The sequence below is a fragment of the Taudactylus pleione genome, unplaced genomic scaffold (genome assembly GCF_031769625.1).
Source record: "Taudactylus pleione unplaced genomic scaffold, aTauple2 ptg000550l, whole genome shotgun sequence".
Lineage (NCBI taxonomy): Eukaryota > Metazoa > Chordata > Amphibia > Anura > Myobatrachidae > Taudactylus > Taudactylus pleione.
In genome coordinates this window covers 3,248,364-3,265,000 of record NW_028284952.1, presented here as the reverse complement: position 1 = coordinate 3,265,000, position 16,637 = coordinate 3,248,364, and the positions used below count along the sequence as shown (strand labels likewise).

Genomic DNA, 16,637 nt, shown 5'->3' with positions numbered 1-16,637 from the left:
AAATGTAATAGAAAAGACTGTTATGGCAGTATAAAATTACCTACAGCACCTGGGATTCCTAGGTGTTCTCCCATCCAAGTACTAACCAGGCCCAACACTGCATAGCTTCCAAGATCAGACGAGATTGGGAATGTCCAGTGTGGTTTGGCTGAAGGAGCTCAAAAACATTAACTTTAGACCTCTTTTACTTCTTTACTCAAGAAAATTCATTGATAAGTTGAAAAAATTAAATGTAAAATGTAATAGAAAAGACTGTTATGGCTGCATAAAATTACCTACAGCACCTGGTATTCCAAGGTGGTTTCCCATCCAAGTACTAACCAGGCCCAACACTGCATAGCTTCCAAGATCAGACGAGATTGGGCATGTCCAGTGTGGTTTGGCTGTAGGTGCTTAAAAACATTAACTTTAGACCTCTTTTACTTCTTAACTCAAGTAAATTCATTGATAAGTTGAAAAAATGTAATGTAAAATGTAATAGAAAAGAATGTTATGGCTATATAAAATTACCTACAGCACCTGGTATTCCCAGGTGGTTTCCCGTCCAAGTACTAACCAGGCCCAACACTGCATAGCTTCCAAGATCAAACGAGATTGGGCATGTCCAGTGTGGTTTGGCTGTAGGTGCTCAAAAGTATTAACTTTAGACCTCTATTACTTCTTAACTCAAGTAAATTCATTGATAAGTTGAAAAAATTAAATGTAAAATGTAATAGAAAGAATGTTATGGCTGTATAAAATTACCTACAGCACCTGGTATTCCCAGGTGGTCTCCCATCCAAGTACTAACCAGGCCCAACACTGCATAGCTTCCAAGATCAGACGAGATTGGGCATGTCCAGTGTGGTTTGGCTGTAGGTGCTCAAAAACATTAACTTTAGACCTCTTTTATTTCTTAAATCAAGTAAATTCATTGATAAGTTGAAAAAATTAAATGTAAAATGTAATAGAAAAGAATGTTTTGGCTGTCTAAAATTACATACAGCACCTGGTATTCCCAGGTGGTCTCCCATCCAAGTACAAACCAGGCCCAACACTGCATAGCTTCCAAGATCAGGTGAGATTGGGCATGTCCAGTGTGGTTTGGCTGTAGGTGCTCAAAAGCATTAAATTTAGACCTCTATTACTTCTTAACTCAAGTAAATTCATTGATAAGTTGAAAAAATTAAATGTAAAATGTAATAGAAAAGAATGTTTTGGCTGTCCAAAATTACATACAGCACATGGTATTCCTAGGTCGTCTCCCATCCAAGTACTAACCAGGCCAAACACTGCATAGCTTACAAGATCAGACGAAATTGGGCATGTCCAGTGTGGTTTGGCTGAAGGAGCTCAAAAACATTAACTTTAGACCTCTTTTACTTCTTTACTCAAGTAAATTCATTGATAAGTTGAAAAAATTAAATGTAAAATGTAATAGAAAAGAATGTTTTGGCTGTCTAAAATTACATACAGCACCTGGTATTCCCAGGTGGTCTCCCATCCAAGTACAAACCAGGCCCAACACTGCATCGCTTCCAAGATCAGACGAGATTGGGCATGTCTAGTGTGGTTTGGCTGTAGGTGCTCAAAAGCATTAAATTTAGACCTCTATTACTTCTTAACTCAAGTAAATTCATTGATAATTTGAAAAAATTAAATGTAAAATGTAATAGAAAAGAATGTTATGGCTGCATAAAATTACCTACAGCACCTGGTATTCCCAGGTGGTCTCCCATCCAAGTACTAACCAGGCCCAACACTGCACAGTTTCCAAGATCAGACAAGATTGGGCATTTCCAGTGTGGTTTGGCTGTAGGTGCTTAAAAATATTAACTTTAGACCTCTTTTACTTCTTAACTCAAGTAAATTCAATGATAAGTTGAAAAATGAAATGTAAAATGTAATAGAAAAGAATGTTTTGGCAGTATAAAATTACCTACAGCTCCAGGTATTCCCAGGTGGTCTCCCATCCAAGTAGTAACCAGGCCCACCACTGCATAGCTTCCAAGATCAGACGAGATTGGGCATGTCCAGTGTGGTTTGGCTGTAGGTGCTCAAAAACATTAACTTTAGACCTCTTTTACTTCTTAACTCAAGTAAATTCAATGATAAGTTGAAAAAATTAAATGTAAAATGTAATAGAAAAGAATATTTTGGCTGTATAAAATTTCCTACAGCAACTGGTATTCCCAGGTGGTCTCCCATCCAAGTACAAACCAGGCCCAACACAGCAAGGCTTACAAGATCAGACGAGATTGGGCATGTCCAGTGTGGTTTGGCTGTAGGTGCTCAAAAGCATTAAATTTAGACCTCTATTACTTCTTAACTCAAGTAAATTCATTGATAAGTTGAAAAAATTAAATGTAAAATGTAATAGAAAAGAATGTTATGGCAGTATAAAATTACCTACAGCACCTGTTATACCCAGGGGGTCTCCCATCCAAGTACTAACCAGGCCCAACACTGCATAGCTTCCAAGATCAGACGAGATTGGGCATGTCCTGTGTGGTTTGACTGTAGGTGCTCATAAACATTAACTTTAGACCTCTTTTACTTCTTAACTCAAGTAAATTCATTGATAAGTTGAAAAAATGTAATGTAAAATGTAATAGAAAAGAATGTTATGGCAGTATAAAATTACCTACAGCACCTGGCATTCCCAGGTGGTCTCCCATCCAAGTACTAACCAGGCCCAACACTGCATAGCTTTCAAGATCAGACGAGATTGGGCATGTCCAGTGTGGTTTGGCTGTAGGTGCTCAAAAACATTAACTTTAGACCTCTTTTACTGCTTAACTCAAGTAAATTCATTGATAAGATGAAAAAATTAAATGTAAAATGTAATAGAAAAGAATGTTATGGCTGTATAAAATTACCTACAGCTCCTGGTATTCCCAGGTGGTCTCCCATCCAAGAACTAACCAGGCCCAACACTGCATAGCTTCCAAGATCAGACGAGATTGGGCATGTCCAGTGTGGTTTGGCATTAGGTGCTCAAAAACATTAACTTTATACCTCTTTTACTTCTTAACTCAAGTAAATTCATTGATAAGTTGAAAAAATTAAATGTAAAATGTAATAGAAAAGAATGTTTTGGCTGTCTAAAATTACATACAGCACCTGGTATTCCCAGGTGGTCTCCCATCCAAGTACAAACCAGCCCAACACTGCATAGCTTCCAAAATCAGACGAGATTGGGCATGTCCAGTGTGGTTTGGCTGCAGGTGCTCAAAAGCATTAACTTTAGACCTCTTTTACTTCTTAACTCAAGTAAATTCATTGATAAGTTGAAAAAATTAAATGTAAAATGTAATAGAAAAGAATGTTATGGCAGTATAAAATTACCTACAGCACCTGGGATTCCTAGGTGGTTTCCCATCCAAGTACTAACCAGGCCCAACACTGCATAGCTTCCAAGATCAGACAAGATTGGGCATGTCCAGTGTGGTTTGGCTGAAGGAGCTTAAAAACATTAACTTTAGACCTCTTTTACTTCTTTACTCAAGTAAATTCATTGATAAGTTGAAAAAATTAAATGTAAAATGTAATAGAAAAGAATGTTTTGGCTGCATAAAATTACCTACAGCACCTGGTATTCCCAGGTGGTCTCCCATCCAAGTACTAACCAGGCCCAACACTGCATAGCTTCCAAGATCAGATGAGATTGGGCATGTCCAGTGTGGTTTGGCTGTAGGTGCTCAAAAACATTAACTTTAGACCTCTATTACTTCTTAACTCAAGTAAATTCATTGATAAGTTGAAAAAATTAAATGTAAAATGTAATAGAAAAGAATGTTATGGCTGTATAAAATTACCTACAGCACCTGGTATTCCCAGGTGGTCTCCCATCCAAGTACTAACCAGGCCCAACACTGCATAGCTTCCAAGATCAGACGAGATTGGGCATGTCCAGTGTGGTTTGGCTGTAGGTGCTCAAAAACATTAACTTTAGACCTCTTTTACTTCTTAACTCAAGTAAATTCATTGATAAGTTGAAAAAATTAAATGTAAAATGTAATAGAAAAGAATGTTTTGGCTGTCCAAAATTACATACAGCACCTGGTATTCCTAGGTCGTCTCCCATCCAAGTACTAACCAGGCCCAACACTGCATAGCTTACAAGATCAGACGAGATTGGGCATGTCCATTGTGGTTTGGCTGAAGGAGCTCAAAAACATTAACTTTAGACCTCTTTTACTTCTTTACTCAAGTAAATTCATTGATAAGTTGAAAAAATTAAATGTAAAATGTAATAGAAAAGAATGTTTTGGCTGTCTAAAATTACATACAGCACCTGGCATTCCCAGGTGGTCTCCCATCCAAGTACAAACCAGGCCCAACACTGCAACGCTTCCAAGATCAGACGAGATTGGGCATGTCTAGTGTGGTTTGGCTGTAGGTGCTCAAAAGCATTAAATTTAGACCTCTATTACTTCTTAACTCAAGTAAATTCATTGATAAGTTGAAAAAATTAAATGTAAAATGTAATAGAAAAGAATGTTATGGCTGCATAAAATTACCTACAGCACCTGGTATTCCCAGGTGGTCTCCCATCCAAGTACTAACCAGGCCCAACACTGCATAGCTTGCAAGATCAGACGAGATTGGGTATGTCCAGTGTGGTTTGGCTGTAGGTGCTCAAAAACATTAACTTTAGACCTCTTTTACTTCTTAACTCAAGTAAATTCAATGATAAGTTGAAAAAATTAAATGTAAAATGTAATAGAAAAGAATATTTTGGCTGTATAAAATTTCCTACAGCAACTGGTATTCCCAGGTGGTCTCCCATCCAAGTACAAACCAGGCCCAACACAGCAAGGCTTACAAGATCAGACGAGATTGGGCATGTCCAGTGTGGTTTGGCTGTAGGTGCTCAAAAGCATTAAATTTAGACCTCTATTACTTCTTAACTCAAGTAAATTCATTGATAAGTTGAAAAAATTAAATGTAAAATGTAATAGAAAAGAATGATATGGCAGTATAAAATTTCCTACAGCACCTGGTATTCCCAGGGGGTCTCCCATCCAAGTATTAACCAGGCCCAACACTGCATAGCTTCCAAGATCAGACGAGATTGGGCATGTCCTGTGTGGTTTGACTGTAGGTGCTCAAAAACATTAACTTTAGACCTCTTTTACTTCTTAACTCAAGTAAATTCATTGATAAGTTGAAAAAATGTAATGTAAAATGTAATAGAAAAGAATGTTATGGCTATATAAAATTATCTACAGCACCTGGTATTCCCAGGTGGTCTCCCATCCAAGTACTATCCAGGACCAACACTGCATAGCTTCCAAGATCAGACGAGCTTGGGCATGTTCAGTGTGGTTTGGCTCTAGGTGCTCAAAAATATTAACCTTAGACCTCTTTTTCTTCTTAACTCAAGTAAATTCATTGATAAGTTGAAAAAATTCAATGTAAAATGTAATAGAAAAGAATGTTATGGCAGTATAAAATTACCTACAGCACCTGGCATTCCCAGGTGGTCTCCCATCCAAGTACTAACCAGGCCCAACACTGCATAGCTTTCAAGATCAGACGAGATTGGGCATGTCCAGTGTGGTTTGACTGTAGGTGCTCAAAAACATTAACTTTAGACCTCTTTTACTTCTTAACTCAAGTAAATTCATTGATAAGTTGTAAAAATGTAATGTAAAATGTAATAGAAAAGAATGTTATGGCTATATAAAATTACCTACAGCACCTGGTATTCCCAGGTGGTTTCCCGTCCAAGTACTAACCAGGCCCAACACTGCATAGCTTCCAAGATCAAACGAGATTGGGCATGTCCAGTGTGGTAAGGCTGTAGGTGCTCAAAAGCATTAACTTTAGACCTCTATTACTTCTTAACTCAAGTAAATTCATTGATAAGTTGAAAAAATTAAATGTAAAATGTAATAGAAAAGACTGTTATGGCAGTAAAAAATTACCTACAGCACCTGGGATTCCTAGGTGGTCTCCCATCCAAGTACTAACCAGGCCCAACACTGCATAGCTTCCAAGATCAGACGAGATTGGGCATGTCCAGTGTGGTTTGGCTGTAGGTGCTCAAAGACATTAACTTTAGACCTCTTTTACTGCTTAACTCAAGTAAATTCATTGATAAGATGAAAAAATTAAATGTAAAATGTAATAGAAAAGAATGTTATGGCTGTATAAAATTACCTACAGCACCTGGTATTCCCAGGTGGTCTCCCATCCAAGAACTAACCAGGCCCAACACTGCATAGCTTCCAAGATCAGACGAGATTGGGCATGTCCAGTGTGGTTTGGCATTAGGTGCTCAAAAACATTAACTTTATACCTCTTTTACTTCTTAACTCAAGTAAATTCATTGATAAGTTGAAAAAATTAAATGTAAATTGTAATAGAAAAGAATGTTTTGGCTGTCTCAAATTACATACAGCACCTGGTATTCCCAGATGGTCTCCCATCCAAGTACAAACCAGGCCCAGCACTGCATAGCTTCCAAGATCAGATGAGATTGGGCATGTCTAGTGTGGTTTGGCTGTAGGTGCTCAAAAGCATTAAATTTAGACCTCTTTTACTTCTTAACTCAAGGAAATTCATTGATAAGTTGAAAAAATTAAATGTAAAATGTAATAGAAAAGAATGTTTTGGCTGTCTTAAATTACATACAGCACCTGGTATTCCCAGGTGGTCCCCCAACCAAGTACAAACCAGGCCCAACACTGCATAGCTTCCAAGATCAGACAAGATTGGGCATGTCCAGTGTGGTTTGGCTGAAGGAGCTCAAAAACATTAACTTTAAACCTCTTTTACATCTTTACTCAAGAAAATTCATTGATAAGTTGAAAAAATTAAATGTAAAATGTAATAGAAAAGAATGTTATGGCTGCATAAAATTACCTACAGCACCTGGTATTCCCAGGTGGTTTCCCATCCAAGTACTAACCAGGCCCAACACTGCATAGCTTCCAAGATCAGACGAGATTGGGCATGTCCAGTGTGGTTTGGCTGTAGGTGTTCAAAAACATTAACTTTAGACCTCTATTACTTCTTAACTCAAGTAAATTCATTGATAAGTTGAAAAAATTAAATGTAAAATGTAATAGAAAAGAATGTTATGGCTGTATAAAATTACCTACAGCACCTGGTATTCCCAGGTGGTCTCCCATCCAAGTACTAACCAGGCCCAACACTGCATAGCTTTCAAGATCAGACGAGATTGGGCATGTCCAGTGTGGTTTGGCTGTAGGTGCTCAAAAACATTAACTTTAGACCTCTTTTACTGCTTAACTCAAGTAAATTCATTGATAAGATGAAAAAATTAAATGTAAAATGTAATAGAAAAGAATGTTATGGCTGTATAAAATTACCTACAGCTCCTGGTATTCCCAGGTGGTCTCCCATCCAAGAACTAACCAGGCACAACACTGCATAGCTTCCAAGATCAGACGAGATTGGGCATGTCCAGTGTGGTTTGGCATTAGGTGCTCAAAAACATTAACTTTATACCTCTTTTACTTCTTAACTCAAGTAAATTCATTGATAAGTTGAAAAAATTAAATGTAAAATGTAATAGAAAAGAATGTTTTGGCTGTCTAAAATTACATACAGCACCTGGTATTCCCAGGTGGTCTCCCATCCAAGTACAAACCAGCCCAACACTGCATAGCTTCCAAAATCAGACGAGATTGGGCATGTCCAGTGTGGTTTGGCTGCAGGTGCTCAAAAGCATTAACTTTAGACCTCTTTTACTTCTTAACTCAAGTAAATTCATTGATAAGTTGAAAAAATTAAATGTAAAATGTAATAGAAAAGAATGTTATGGCAGTATAAAATTACCTACAGCACCTGGGATTCCTAGGTGGTTTCCCATCCAAGTACTAACCAGGCCCAACACTGCATAGCTTCCAAGATCAGACAAGATTGGGCATGTCCAGTGTGGTTTGGCTGAAGGAGCTTAAAAACATTAACTTTAGACCTCTTTTACTTCTTTACTCAAGTAAATTCATTGATAAGTTGAAAAAATTAAATGTAAAATGTAATAGAAAAGAATGTTTTGGCTGCATAAAATTACCTACAGCACCTGGTATTCCCAGGTGGTCTCCCATCCAAGTACTAACCAGGCCCAACACTGCATAGCTTCCAAGATCAGATGAGATTGGGCATGTCCAGTGTGGTTTGGCTGTAGGTGCTCAAAAACATTAACTTTAGACCTCTATTACTTCTTAACTCAAGTAAATTCATTGATAAGTTGAAAAAATTAAATGTAAAATGTAATAGAAAAGAATGTTATGGCTGTATAAAATTACCTTCAGCACCTGGTATTCCCAGGTGGTCTCCCATCCAAGTACTAACCAGGCCCAACACTGCATAGCTTCCAAGATCAGACGAGATTGGGCATGTCCAGTGTGGTTTGGCTGTAGGTGCTCAAAAACATTAACTTTAGACCTCTTTTACTTCTTAACTCAAGTAAATTCATTGATAAGTTGAAAAAATTAAATGTAAAATGTAATAGAAAAGAATGTTTTGGCTGTCCAAAATTACATACAGCACCTGGTATTCCTAGGTCGTCTCCCATCCAAGTACTAACCAGGCCCAACACTGCATAGCTTACAAGATCAGACGAGATTGGGCATGTCCATTGTGGTTTGGCTGAAGGAGCTCAAAAACATTAACTTTAGACCTCTTTTACTTCTTTACTCAAGTAAATTCATTGATAAGTTGAAAAAATTAAATGTAAAATGTAATAGAAAAGAATGTTTTGGCTGTCTAAAATTACATACAGCACCTGGCATTCCCAGGTGGTCTCCCATCCAAGTACAAACCAGGCCCAACACTGCAACGCTTCCAAGATCAGACGAGATTGGGCATGTCTAGTGTGGTTTGGCTGTAGGTGCTCAAAAGCATTAAATTTAGACCTCTATTACTTCTTAACTCAAGTAAATTCATTGATAAGTTGAAAAAATTAAATGTAAAATGTAATAGAAAAGAATGTTATGGCTGCATAAAATTACCTACAGCACCTGGTATTCCCAGGTGGTCTCCCATCCAAGTACTAACCAGGCCCAACACTGCATAGCTTGCAAGATCAGACGAGATTGGGTATGTCCAGTGTGGTTTGGCTGTAGGTGCTCAAAAACATTAACTTTAGACCTCTTTTACTTCTTAACTCAAGTAAATTCAATGATAAGTTGAAAAAATTAAATGTAAAATGTAATAGAAAAGAATATTTTGGCTGTATAAAATTTCCTACAGCAACTGGTATTCCCAGGTGGTCTCCCATCCAAGTACAAACCAGGCCCAACACAGCAAGGCTTACAAGATCAGACGAGATTGGGCATGTCCAGTGTGGTTTGGCTGTAGGTGCTCAAAAGCATTAAATTTAGACCTCTATTACTTCTTAACTCAAGTAAATTCATTGATAAGTTGAAAAAATTAAATGTAAAATGTAATAGAAAAGAATGTTATGGCAGTATAAAATTTCCTACAGCACCTGGTATTCCCAGGGGGTCTCCCATCCAAGTATTAACCAGACCCAACACTGCATAGCTTCCAAGATCAGACGAGATTGGGCATGTCCTGTGTGGTTTGACTGTAGGTGCTCAAAAACATTAACTTTAGACCTCTTTTACTTCTTAACTCAAGTAAATTCATTGATAAGTTGAAAAAATGTAATGTAAAATGTAATAGAAAAGAATGTTATGGCTATATAAAATTATCTACAGCACCTGGTATTTCCAGGTGGTCTCCCATCCAAGTATTATCCAGGACCAACACTGCATAGCTTCCAAGATCAGACGAGCTTGGGCATGTTCAGTGTGGTTTGGCTCTAGGTGCTCAAAAATATTAACCTTAGACCTCTTTTTCTTCTTAACTCAAGTAAATTCATTGATAAGTTGAAAAAATTCAATGTAAAATGTAATAGAAAAGAATGTTATGGCAGTATAAAATTACCTACAGCACCTGGCATTCCCAGGTGGTCTCCCATCCAAGTACTAACCAGGCCCAACACTGCATAGCTTTCAAGATCAGACGAGATTGGGCATGTCCAGTGTGGTTTGACTGTAGGTGCTCAAAAACATTAACTTTAGACCTCTTTTACTTCTTAACTCAAGTAAATTCATTGATAAGTTGAAAAAATGTAATGTAAAATGTAATAGAAAAGAATGTTATGGCTATATAAAATTACCTACAGCACCTGGTATTCCCAGGTGGTTTCCCGTCCAAGTACTAACCAGGCCCAACACTGCATAGCTTCCAAAATCAAACGAGATTGGGCATGTCCAGTGTGGTAAGGCTGTAGGTGCTCAAAAGCATTAACTTTAGACCTCTATTACTTCTTAACTCAAGTAAATTCATTGATAAGTTGAAAAAATTAAATGTAAAATGTAATAGAAAAGACTGTTATGGCAGTAAAAAATTACCTACAGCACCTGGGATTCCTAGGTGGTCTCCCATCCAAGTACTAACCAGGCCCAACACTGCATAGCTTCCAAGATCAGACGAGATTGGGCATGTCCAGTGTGGTTTGGCTGTAGGTGCTCAAAAACATTAACTTTAGACCTCTTTTACTGCTTAACTCAAGTAAATTCATTGATAAGATGAAAAAATTAAATGTAAAATGTAATAGAAAAGAATGTTATGGCTGTATAAAATTACCTACAGCACCTGGTATTCCCAGGTGGTCTCCCATCCAAGAACTAACCAGGCCCAACACTGCATAGCTTCCAAGATCAGACGAGATTGGGCATGTCCAGTGTGGTTTGGCATTAGGTGCTCAAAAACATTAACTTTATACCTCTTTTACTTCTTAACTCAAGTAAATTCATTGATAAGTTGAAAAAATTAAATGTAAATTGTAATAGAAAAGAATGTTTTGGCTGTCTCAAATTACATACAGCACCTGGTATTCCCAGATGGTCTCCCATCCAAGTACAAACCAGGCCCAGCACTGCATAGCTTCCAAGATCAGATGAGATTGGGCATGTCTAGTGTGGTTTGGCTGTAGGTGCTCAAAAGCATTAAATTTAGACCTCTTTTACTTCTTAACTCAAGGAAATTCATTGATAAGTTGAAAAAATTAAATGTAAAATGTAATAGAAAAGAATGTTTTGGCTGTCTTAAATTACATACAGCACCTGGTATTCCCAGGTGGTCCCCCAACCAAGTACAAACCAGGCCCAACACTGCATAGCTTCCAAGATCAGACAAGATTGGGCATGTCCAGTGTGGTTTGGCTGAAGGAGCTCAAAAACATTAACTTTAAACCTCTTTTACATCTTTACTCAAGAAAATTCATTGATAAGTTGAAAAAATTAAATGTAAAATGTAATAGAAAAGAATGTTATGGCTGCATAAAATTACCTACAGCACCTGGTATTCCCAGGTGGTTTCCCATCCAAGTACTAACCAGGCCCAACACTGCATAGCTTCCAAGATCAGACGAGATTGGGCATGTCCAGTGTGGTTTGGCTGTAGGTGTTCAAAAACATTAACTTTAGACCTCTATTACTTCTTAACTCAAGTAAATTCATTGATAAGTTGAAAAAATTAAATGTAAAATGTAATAGAAAAGAATGTTATGGCTGTATAAAATTACCTACAGCACCTGGTATTCCCAGGTGGTCTCCCATCCAAGTACTAACCAGGCCCAACACTGCATAGCTTTCAAGATCAGACGAGATTGGGCATGTCCAGTGTGGTTTGGCTGTAGGTGCTCAAAAACATTAACTTTAGACCTCTTTTACTGCTTAACTCAAGTAAATTCATTGATAAGATGAAAAAATTAAATGTAAAATGTAATAGAAAAGAATGTTATGGCTGTATAAAATTACCTACAGCTCCTGGTATTCCCAGGTGGTCTCCCATCCAAGAACTAACCAGGCACAACACTGCATAGCTTCCAAGATCAGACGAGATTGGGCATGTCCAGTGTGGTTTGGCATTAGGTGCTCAAAAACATTAACTTTATACCTCTTTTACTTCTTAACTCAAGTAAATTCATTGATAAGTTGAAAAAATTAAATGTAAAATGTAATAGAAAAGAATGTTTTGGCTGTCTAAAATTACATACAGCACCTGGTATTCCCAGGTGGTCTCCCATCCAAGTACAAACCAGCCCAACACTGCATAGCTTCCAAAATCAGACGAGATTGGGCATGTCCAGTGTGGTTTGGCTGCAGGTGCTCAAAAGCATTAACTTTAGACCTCTTTTACTTCTTAACTCAAGTAAATTCATTGATAAGTTGAAAAAATTAAATGTAAAATGTAATAGAAAAGAATGTTATGGCAGTATAAAATTACCTACAGCACCTGGGATTCCTAGGTGGTTTCCCATCCAAGTACTAACCAGGCCCAACACTGCATAGCTTCCAAGATCAGACAAGATTGGGCATGTCCAGTGTGGTTTGGCTGAAGGAGCTTAAAAACATTAACTTTAGACCTCTTTTACTTCTTTACTCAAGTAAATTCATTGATAAGTTGAAAAAATTAAATGTAAAATGTAATAGAAAAGAATGTTTTGGCTGCATAAAATTACCTACAGCACCTGGTATTCCCAGGTGGTCTCCCATCCAAGTACTAACCAGGCCCAACACTGCATAGCTTCCAAGATCAGATGAGATTGGGCATGTCCAGTGTGGTTTGGCTGTAGGTGCTCAAAAACATTAACTTTAGACCTCTATTACTTCTTAACTCAAGTAAATTCATTGATAAGTTGAAAAAATTAAATGTAAAATGTAATAGAAAAGAATGTTATGGCTGTATAAAATTACCTTCAGCACCTGGTATTCCCAGGTGGTCTCCCATCCAAGTACTAACCAGGCCCAACACTGCATAGCTTCCAAGATCAGACGAGATTGGGCATGTCCAGTGTGGTTTGGCTGTAGGTGCTCAAAAACATTAACTTTAGACCTCTTTTACTTCTTAACTCAAGTAAATTCATTGATAAGTTGAAAAAATTAAATGTAAAATGTAATAGAAAAGAATGTTTTGGCTGTCCAAAATTACATACAGCACCTGGTATTCCTAGGTCGTCTCCCATCCAAGTACTAACCAGGCCCAACACTGCATAGCTTACAAGATCAGACGAGATTGGGCATGTCCATTGTGGTTTGGCTGAAGGAGCTCAAAAACATTAACTTTAGACCTCTTTTACTTCTTTACTCAAGTAAATTCATTGATAAGTTGAAAAAATTAAATGTAAAATGTAATAGAAAAGAATGTTTTGGCTGTCTAAAATTACATACAGCACCTGGCATTCCCAGGTGGTCTCCCATCCAAGTACAAACCAGGCCCAACACTGCAACGCTTCCAAGATCAGACGAGATTGGGCATGTCTAGTGTGGTTTGGCTGTAGGTGCTCAAAAGCATTAAATTTAGACCTCTATTACTTCTTAACTCAAGTAAATTCATTGATAAGTTGAAAAAATTAAATGTAAAATGTAATAGAAAAGAATGTTATGGCTGCATAAAATTACCTACAGCACCTGGTATTCCCAGGTGGTCTCCCATCCAAGTACTAACCAGGCCCAACACTGCATAGCTTGCAAGATCAGACGAGATTGGGTATGTCCAGTGTGGTTTGGCTGTAGGTGCTCAAAAGCATTAAATTTAGACCTCTATTACTTCTTAACTCAAGTAAATTCATTGATAAGTTGAAAAAATTAAATGTAAAATGTAATAGAAAAGAATGTTATGGCAGTATAAAATTTCCTACAGCACCTGGTATTCCCAGGGGGTCTCCCATCCAAGTATTAACCAGACCCAACACTGCATAGCTTCCAAGATCAGACGAGATTGGGCATGTCCTGTGTGGTTTGACTGTAGGTGCTCAAAAACATTAACTTTAGACCTCTTTTACTTCTTAACTCAAGTAAATTCATTGATAAGTTGAAAAAATGTAATGTAAAATGTAATAGAAAAGAATGTTATGGCTATATAAAATTATCTACAGCACCTGGTATTTCCAGGTGGTCTCCCATCCAAGTACTATCCAGGACCAACACTGCATAGCTTCCAAGATCAGACGAGCTTGGGCATGTTCAGTGTGGTTTGGCTCTAGGTGCTCAAAAATATTAACCTTAGACCTCTTTTTCTTCTTAACTCAAGTAAATTCATTGATAAGTTGAAAAAATTCAATGTAAAATGTAATAGAAAAGAATGTTATGGCAGTATAAAATTACCTACAGCACCTGGCATTCCCAGGTGGTCTCCCATCCAAGTACTAACCAGGCCCAACACTGCATAGCTTTCAAGATCAGACGAGATTGGGCATGTCCAGTGTGGTTTGACTGTAGGTGCTCAAAAACATTAACTTTAGACCTCTTTTACTTCTTAACTCAAGTAAATTCATTGATAAGTTGAAAAAATGTAATGTAAAATGTAATAGAAAAGAATGTTATGGCTATATAAAATTACCTACAGCACCTGGTATTCCCAGGTGGTTTCCCGTCCAAGTACTAACCAGGCCCAACACTGCATAGCTTCCAAGATCAAACGAGATTGGGCATGTCCAGTGTGGTAAGGCTGTAGGTGCTCAAAAGCATTAACTTTAGACCTCTATTACTTCTTAACTCAAGTAAATTCATTGATAAGTTGAAAAAATTAAATGTAAAATGTAATAGAAAAGACTGTTATGGCAGTAAAAAATTACCTACAGCACCTGGGATTCCTAGGTGGTCTCCCATCCAAGTACTAACCAGGCCCAACACTGCATAGCTTCCAAGATCAGACGAGATTGGGCATGTCCAGTGTGGTTTGGCTGTAGGTGCTCAAAAACATTAACTTTAGACCTCTTTTACTGCTTAACTCAAGTAAATTCATTGATAAGATGAAAAAATTAAATGTAAAATGTAATAGAAAAGAATGTTATGGCTGTATAAAATTACCTACAGCACCTGGTATTCCCAGGTGGTCTCCCATCCAAGAACTAACCAGGCCCAACACTGCATAGCTTCCAAGATCAGACGAGATTGGGCATGTCCAGTGTGGTTTGGCATTAGGTGCTCAAAAACATTAACTTTATACCTCTTTTACTTCTTAACTCAAGTAAATTCATTGATAAGTTGAAAAAATTAAATGTAAATTGTAATAGAAAAGAATGTTTTGGCTGTCTCAAATTACATACAGCACCTGGTATTCCCAGATGGTCTCCCATCCAAGTACAAACCAGGCCCAGCACTGCATAGCTTCCAAGATCAGATGAGATTGGGCATGTCTAGTGTGGTTTGGCTGTAGGTGCTCAAAAGCATTAAATTTAGACCTCTTTTACTTCTTAACTCAAGGAAATTCATTGATAAGTTGAAAAAATTAAATGTAAAATGTAATAGAAAAGAATGTTTTGGCTGTCTTAAATTACATACAGCACCTGGTATTCCCAGGTGGTCCCCCAACCAAGTACAAACCAGGCCCAACACTGCATAGCTTCCAAGATCAGACAAGATTGGGCATGTCCAGTGTGGTTTGGCTGAAGGAGCTCAAAAACATTAACTTTAAACCTCTTTTACATCTTTACTCAAGAAAATTCATTGATAAGTTGAAAAAATTAAATGTAAAATGTAATAGAAAAGAATGTTATGGCTGCATAAAATTACCTACAGCACCTGGTATTCCCAGGTGGTTTCCCATCCAAGTACTAACCAGGCCCAACACTGCATAGCTTCCAAGATCAGACGAGATTGGGCATGTCCAGTGTGGTTTGGCTGTAGGTGTTCAAAAACATTAACTTTAGACCTCTATTACTTCTTAACTCAAGTAAATTCATTGATAAGTTGAAAAAATTAAATGTAAAATGTAATAGAAAAGAATGTTATGGCTGTATAAAATTACCTACAGCACCTGGTATTCCCAGGTGGTCTCCCATCCAAGTACTAACCAGGCCCAACACTGCATAGCTTCCAAGATCAGATGAGATTGGGCATGTCCAGTGTGGTTTGGCTGTAGGTGCTCAAAAACATTAACTTTAGACCTCTTTTACTTCTTAACTCAAGTAAATTCATTGATAAGTTGAAAAAATTAAATGTAAAATGTAATAGAAAAGAATGTTTTGGCTGTCTAAAATTACATACAGCACCTGGTATTCCCAAGTGGTCCCCCAACCAAGTACAAACCAGGCCCAACACTGCATAGCTTCCAAGATCAGACAAGATTGGGCATATCCAAAGTGGTTTGGCTGTACGTGCTCAAAAGCATTAACTTTAGACCTCTATTACTTCTTAACTCAAGTAAATTCATTGATAAGTTGAAAAAATTAAATGTAAAATGTAATAGAAAAGACTGTTATGGCAGTATAAAATTACCTACAGCACCTGGGATTCCTAGGTGTTTTCCCATCCAAGTACAAACCAGGCCCAACACTGCATAGCTTCCAAGATCAGACGAGATTGGGAATGTCCAGTGTGGTTTGGCTGAAGGAGCTCAAAAACATTAACTTTAGACCTCTTTTACTTCTTTACTCAAGAAAATTCATTGATAAGTTGAAAAAATTAAATGTAAAATGTAATAGAAAAGAATGTTATGGCTGCATAAAATTACCTATAGCACCTGGTATTCCAAGGTGGTTTCCCATCCAAGTACTAACCAGGCCCAACACTGCATAGCTTCCAAGATCAGACGAGATTGGGCATGTCCAGTGTGGTTTGGCTGTAGGTGCTCAAAAACATTAACTTTAGACCTCTTTTACTTCT

The 16,637-nt window shown here is 37.6% G+C and overlaps 9 non-coding genes and 54 pseudogenes across 9 annotated transcripts; all 63 read right to left on the bottom strand.

Moving 5' to 3' along the window:
- Window positions 1–37: 37 nt before the first annotated feature.
- On the bottom strand, window positions 38–156 carry LOC148495687 (5S ribosomal RNA; annotated as a pseudogene).
- A 116-nt stretch (window positions 157–272) lies between these two features.
- On the bottom strand, window positions 273–391 carry LOC148495686 (5S ribosomal RNA; annotated as a pseudogene).
- A 116-nt stretch (window positions 392–507) lies between these two features.
- LOC148495685 (5S ribosomal RNA) lies at window positions 508–626 on the bottom strand (annotated as a pseudogene).
- A 115-nt stretch (window positions 627–741) lies between these two features.
- LOC148495684 (5S ribosomal RNA) lies at window positions 742–860 on the bottom strand. The gene has a single exon (XR_015870273.1). It is a non-coding gene; the product is annotated as a 5S ribosomal RNA (ribosomal RNA).
- Window positions 861–976: 116 nt separating this feature from the next.
- LOC148495683 (5S ribosomal RNA) lies at window positions 977–1,095 on the bottom strand (annotated as a pseudogene).
- Window positions 1,096–1,446: 351 nt separating this feature from the next.
- Window positions 1,447–1,565, bottom strand: LOC148495682 (5S ribosomal RNA; annotated as a pseudogene).
- Window positions 1,566–1,681: 116 nt separating this feature from the next.
- On the bottom strand, window positions 1,682–1,800 carry LOC148495681 (5S ribosomal RNA; annotated as a pseudogene).
- Window positions 1,801–1,915: 115 nt separating this feature from the next.
- On the bottom strand, window positions 1,916–2,034 carry LOC148495680 (5S ribosomal RNA; annotated as a pseudogene).
- A 351-nt stretch (window positions 2,035–2,385) lies between these two features.
- Window positions 2,386–2,504, bottom strand: LOC148495679 (5S ribosomal RNA; annotated as a pseudogene).
- A 116-nt stretch (window positions 2,505–2,620) lies between these two features.
- LOC148495678 (5S ribosomal RNA) lies at window positions 2,621–2,739 on the bottom strand (annotated as a pseudogene).
- Window positions 2,740–2,855: 116 nt separating this feature from the next.
- On the bottom strand, window positions 2,856–2,974 carry LOC148495677 (5S ribosomal RNA; annotated as a pseudogene).
- Window positions 2,975–3,090: 116 nt separating this feature from the next.
- On the bottom strand, window positions 3,091–3,208 carry LOC148495676 (5S ribosomal RNA; annotated as a pseudogene).
- A 116-nt stretch (window positions 3,209–3,324) lies between these two features.
- Window positions 3,325–3,443, bottom strand: LOC148495675 (5S ribosomal RNA; annotated as a pseudogene).
- Window positions 3,444–3,559: 116 nt separating this feature from the next.
- On the bottom strand, window positions 3,560–3,678 carry LOC148495674 (5S ribosomal RNA). Its single transcript, XR_015871435.1, has one exon. It is a non-coding gene; the product is annotated as a 5S ribosomal RNA (ribosomal RNA).
- Window positions 3,679–3,794: 116 nt separating this feature from the next.
- LOC148495673 (5S ribosomal RNA) lies at window positions 3,795–3,913 on the bottom strand. Its single transcript, XR_015870272.1, has one exon. It is a non-coding gene; the product is annotated as a 5S ribosomal RNA (ribosomal RNA).
- A 351-nt stretch (window positions 3,914–4,264) lies between these two features.
- Window positions 4,265–4,383, bottom strand: LOC148495672 (5S ribosomal RNA; annotated as a pseudogene).
- A 116-nt stretch (window positions 4,384–4,499) lies between these two features.
- On the bottom strand, window positions 4,500–4,618 carry LOC148495671 (5S ribosomal RNA; annotated as a pseudogene).
- Window positions 4,619–4,969: 351 nt separating this feature from the next.
- LOC148495670 (5S ribosomal RNA) lies at window positions 4,970–5,088 on the bottom strand (annotated as a pseudogene).
- A 116-nt stretch (window positions 5,089–5,204) lies between these two features.
- Window positions 5,205–5,323, bottom strand: LOC148495669 (5S ribosomal RNA; annotated as a pseudogene).
- Window positions 5,324–5,439: 116 nt separating this feature from the next.
- On the bottom strand, window positions 5,440–5,558 carry LOC148495668 (5S ribosomal RNA; annotated as a pseudogene).
- A 116-nt stretch (window positions 5,559–5,674) lies between these two features.
- LOC148495667 (5S ribosomal RNA) lies at window positions 5,675–5,793 on the bottom strand (annotated as a pseudogene).
- Window positions 5,794–5,909: 116 nt separating this feature from the next.
- LOC148495666 (5S ribosomal RNA) lies at window positions 5,910–6,028 on the bottom strand (annotated as a pseudogene).
- A 116-nt stretch (window positions 6,029–6,144) lies between these two features.
- On the bottom strand, window positions 6,145–6,263 carry LOC148495665 (5S ribosomal RNA; annotated as a pseudogene).
- A 116-nt stretch (window positions 6,264–6,379) lies between these two features.
- Window positions 6,380–6,498, bottom strand: LOC148495664 (5S ribosomal RNA; annotated as a pseudogene).
- A 116-nt stretch (window positions 6,499–6,614) lies between these two features.
- On the bottom strand, window positions 6,615–6,733 carry LOC148495663 (5S ribosomal RNA; annotated as a pseudogene).
- Window positions 6,734–6,849: 116 nt separating this feature from the next.
- On the bottom strand, window positions 6,850–6,968 carry LOC148495662 (5S ribosomal RNA). The gene has a single exon (XR_015871009.1). It is a non-coding gene; the product is annotated as a 5S ribosomal RNA (ribosomal RNA).
- Window positions 6,969–7,084: 116 nt separating this feature from the next.
- Window positions 7,085–7,203, bottom strand: LOC148495661 (5S ribosomal RNA; annotated as a pseudogene).
- Window positions 7,204–7,319: 116 nt separating this feature from the next.
- On the bottom strand, window positions 7,320–7,438 carry LOC148495660 (5S ribosomal RNA; annotated as a pseudogene).
- A 116-nt stretch (window positions 7,439–7,554) lies between these two features.
- Window positions 7,555–7,672, bottom strand: LOC148495659 (5S ribosomal RNA; annotated as a pseudogene).
- A 116-nt stretch (window positions 7,673–7,788) lies between these two features.
- On the bottom strand, window positions 7,789–7,907 carry LOC148495658 (5S ribosomal RNA; annotated as a pseudogene).
- A 116-nt stretch (window positions 7,908–8,023) lies between these two features.
- Window positions 8,024–8,142, bottom strand: LOC148495657 (5S ribosomal RNA). The gene has a single exon (XR_015871434.1). It is a non-coding gene; the product is annotated as a 5S ribosomal RNA (ribosomal RNA).
- Window positions 8,143–8,258: 116 nt separating this feature from the next.
- On the bottom strand, window positions 8,259–8,377 carry LOC148495656 (5S ribosomal RNA; annotated as a pseudogene).
- A 351-nt stretch (window positions 8,378–8,728) lies between these two features.
- On the bottom strand, window positions 8,729–8,847 carry LOC148495655 (5S ribosomal RNA; annotated as a pseudogene).
- A 116-nt stretch (window positions 8,848–8,963) lies between these two features.
- On the bottom strand, window positions 8,964–9,082 carry LOC148495654 (5S ribosomal RNA; annotated as a pseudogene).
- A 351-nt stretch (window positions 9,083–9,433) lies between these two features.
- Window positions 9,434–9,552, bottom strand: LOC148495653 (5S ribosomal RNA; annotated as a pseudogene).
- Window positions 9,553–9,903: 351 nt separating this feature from the next.
- On the bottom strand, window positions 9,904–10,022 carry LOC148495652 (5S ribosomal RNA; annotated as a pseudogene).
- Window positions 10,023–10,138: 116 nt separating this feature from the next.
- On the bottom strand, window positions 10,139–10,257 carry LOC148495651 (5S ribosomal RNA; annotated as a pseudogene).
- A 116-nt stretch (window positions 10,258–10,373) lies between these two features.
- On the bottom strand, window positions 10,374–10,492 carry LOC148495650 (5S ribosomal RNA; annotated as a pseudogene).
- Window positions 10,493–10,608: 116 nt separating this feature from the next.
- Window positions 10,609–10,727, bottom strand: LOC148495649 (5S ribosomal RNA; annotated as a pseudogene).
- Window positions 10,728–10,843: 116 nt separating this feature from the next.
- Window positions 10,844–10,962, bottom strand: LOC148495648 (5S ribosomal RNA; annotated as a pseudogene).
- A 116-nt stretch (window positions 10,963–11,078) lies between these two features.
- Window positions 11,079–11,197, bottom strand: LOC148495647 (5S ribosomal RNA; annotated as a pseudogene).
- A 116-nt stretch (window positions 11,198–11,313) lies between these two features.
- LOC148495646 (5S ribosomal RNA) lies at window positions 11,314–11,432 on the bottom strand. Its single transcript, XR_015871008.1, has one exon. It is a non-coding gene; the product is annotated as a 5S ribosomal RNA (ribosomal RNA).
- A 116-nt stretch (window positions 11,433–11,548) lies between these two features.
- LOC148495645 (5S ribosomal RNA) lies at window positions 11,549–11,667 on the bottom strand (annotated as a pseudogene).
- Window positions 11,668–11,783: 116 nt separating this feature from the next.
- On the bottom strand, window positions 11,784–11,902 carry LOC148495644 (5S ribosomal RNA; annotated as a pseudogene).
- Window positions 11,903–12,018: 116 nt separating this feature from the next.
- Window positions 12,019–12,136, bottom strand: LOC148495643 (5S ribosomal RNA; annotated as a pseudogene).
- Window positions 12,137–12,252: 116 nt separating this feature from the next.
- Window positions 12,253–12,371, bottom strand: LOC148495642 (5S ribosomal RNA; annotated as a pseudogene).
- A 116-nt stretch (window positions 12,372–12,487) lies between these two features.
- LOC148495641 (5S ribosomal RNA) lies at window positions 12,488–12,606 on the bottom strand. The gene has a single exon (XR_015871432.1). It is a non-coding gene; the product is annotated as a 5S ribosomal RNA (ribosomal RNA).
- Window positions 12,607–12,722: 116 nt separating this feature from the next.
- LOC148495640 (5S ribosomal RNA) lies at window positions 12,723–12,841 on the bottom strand (annotated as a pseudogene).
- A 351-nt stretch (window positions 12,842–13,192) lies between these two features.
- On the bottom strand, window positions 13,193–13,311 carry LOC148495639 (5S ribosomal RNA; annotated as a pseudogene).
- A 116-nt stretch (window positions 13,312–13,427) lies between these two features.
- Window positions 13,428–13,546, bottom strand: LOC148495638 (5S ribosomal RNA; annotated as a pseudogene).
- Window positions 13,547–13,662: 116 nt separating this feature from the next.
- LOC148495637 (5S ribosomal RNA) lies at window positions 13,663–13,781 on the bottom strand (annotated as a pseudogene).
- Window positions 13,782–13,897: 116 nt separating this feature from the next.
- Window positions 13,898–14,016, bottom strand: LOC148495636 (5S ribosomal RNA; annotated as a pseudogene).
- A 116-nt stretch (window positions 14,017–14,132) lies between these two features.
- LOC148495635 (5S ribosomal RNA) lies at window positions 14,133–14,251 on the bottom strand (annotated as a pseudogene).
- A 116-nt stretch (window positions 14,252–14,367) lies between these two features.
- On the bottom strand, window positions 14,368–14,486 carry LOC148495634 (5S ribosomal RNA; annotated as a pseudogene).
- A 116-nt stretch (window positions 14,487–14,602) lies between these two features.
- On the bottom strand, window positions 14,603–14,721 carry LOC148495633 (5S ribosomal RNA; annotated as a pseudogene).
- Window positions 14,722–14,837: 116 nt separating this feature from the next.
- Window positions 14,838–14,956, bottom strand: LOC148495632 (5S ribosomal RNA; annotated as a pseudogene).
- A 116-nt stretch (window positions 14,957–15,072) lies between these two features.
- On the bottom strand, window positions 15,073–15,191 carry LOC148495631 (5S ribosomal RNA; annotated as a pseudogene).
- Window positions 15,192–15,307: 116 nt separating this feature from the next.
- Window positions 15,308–15,426, bottom strand: LOC148495630 (5S ribosomal RNA; annotated as a pseudogene).
- A 116-nt stretch (window positions 15,427–15,542) lies between these two features.
- On the bottom strand, window positions 15,543–15,661 carry LOC148495629 (5S ribosomal RNA). Its single transcript, XR_015871006.1, has one exon. It is a non-coding gene; the product is annotated as a 5S ribosomal RNA (ribosomal RNA).
- A 116-nt stretch (window positions 15,662–15,777) lies between these two features.
- LOC148495628 (5S ribosomal RNA) lies at window positions 15,778–15,896 on the bottom strand. Its single transcript, XR_015871431.1, has one exon. It is a non-coding gene; the product is annotated as a 5S ribosomal RNA (ribosomal RNA).
- A 116-nt stretch (window positions 15,897–16,012) lies between these two features.
- LOC148495627 (5S ribosomal RNA) lies at window positions 16,013–16,131 on the bottom strand (annotated as a pseudogene).
- Window positions 16,132–16,247: 116 nt separating this feature from the next.
- On the bottom strand, window positions 16,248–16,366 carry LOC148495626 (5S ribosomal RNA; annotated as a pseudogene).
- A 116-nt stretch (window positions 16,367–16,482) lies between these two features.
- On the bottom strand, window positions 16,483–16,601 carry LOC148495625 (5S ribosomal RNA; annotated as a pseudogene).
- Between the last annotated feature and the right edge of the window lie 36 nt (window positions 16,602–16,637).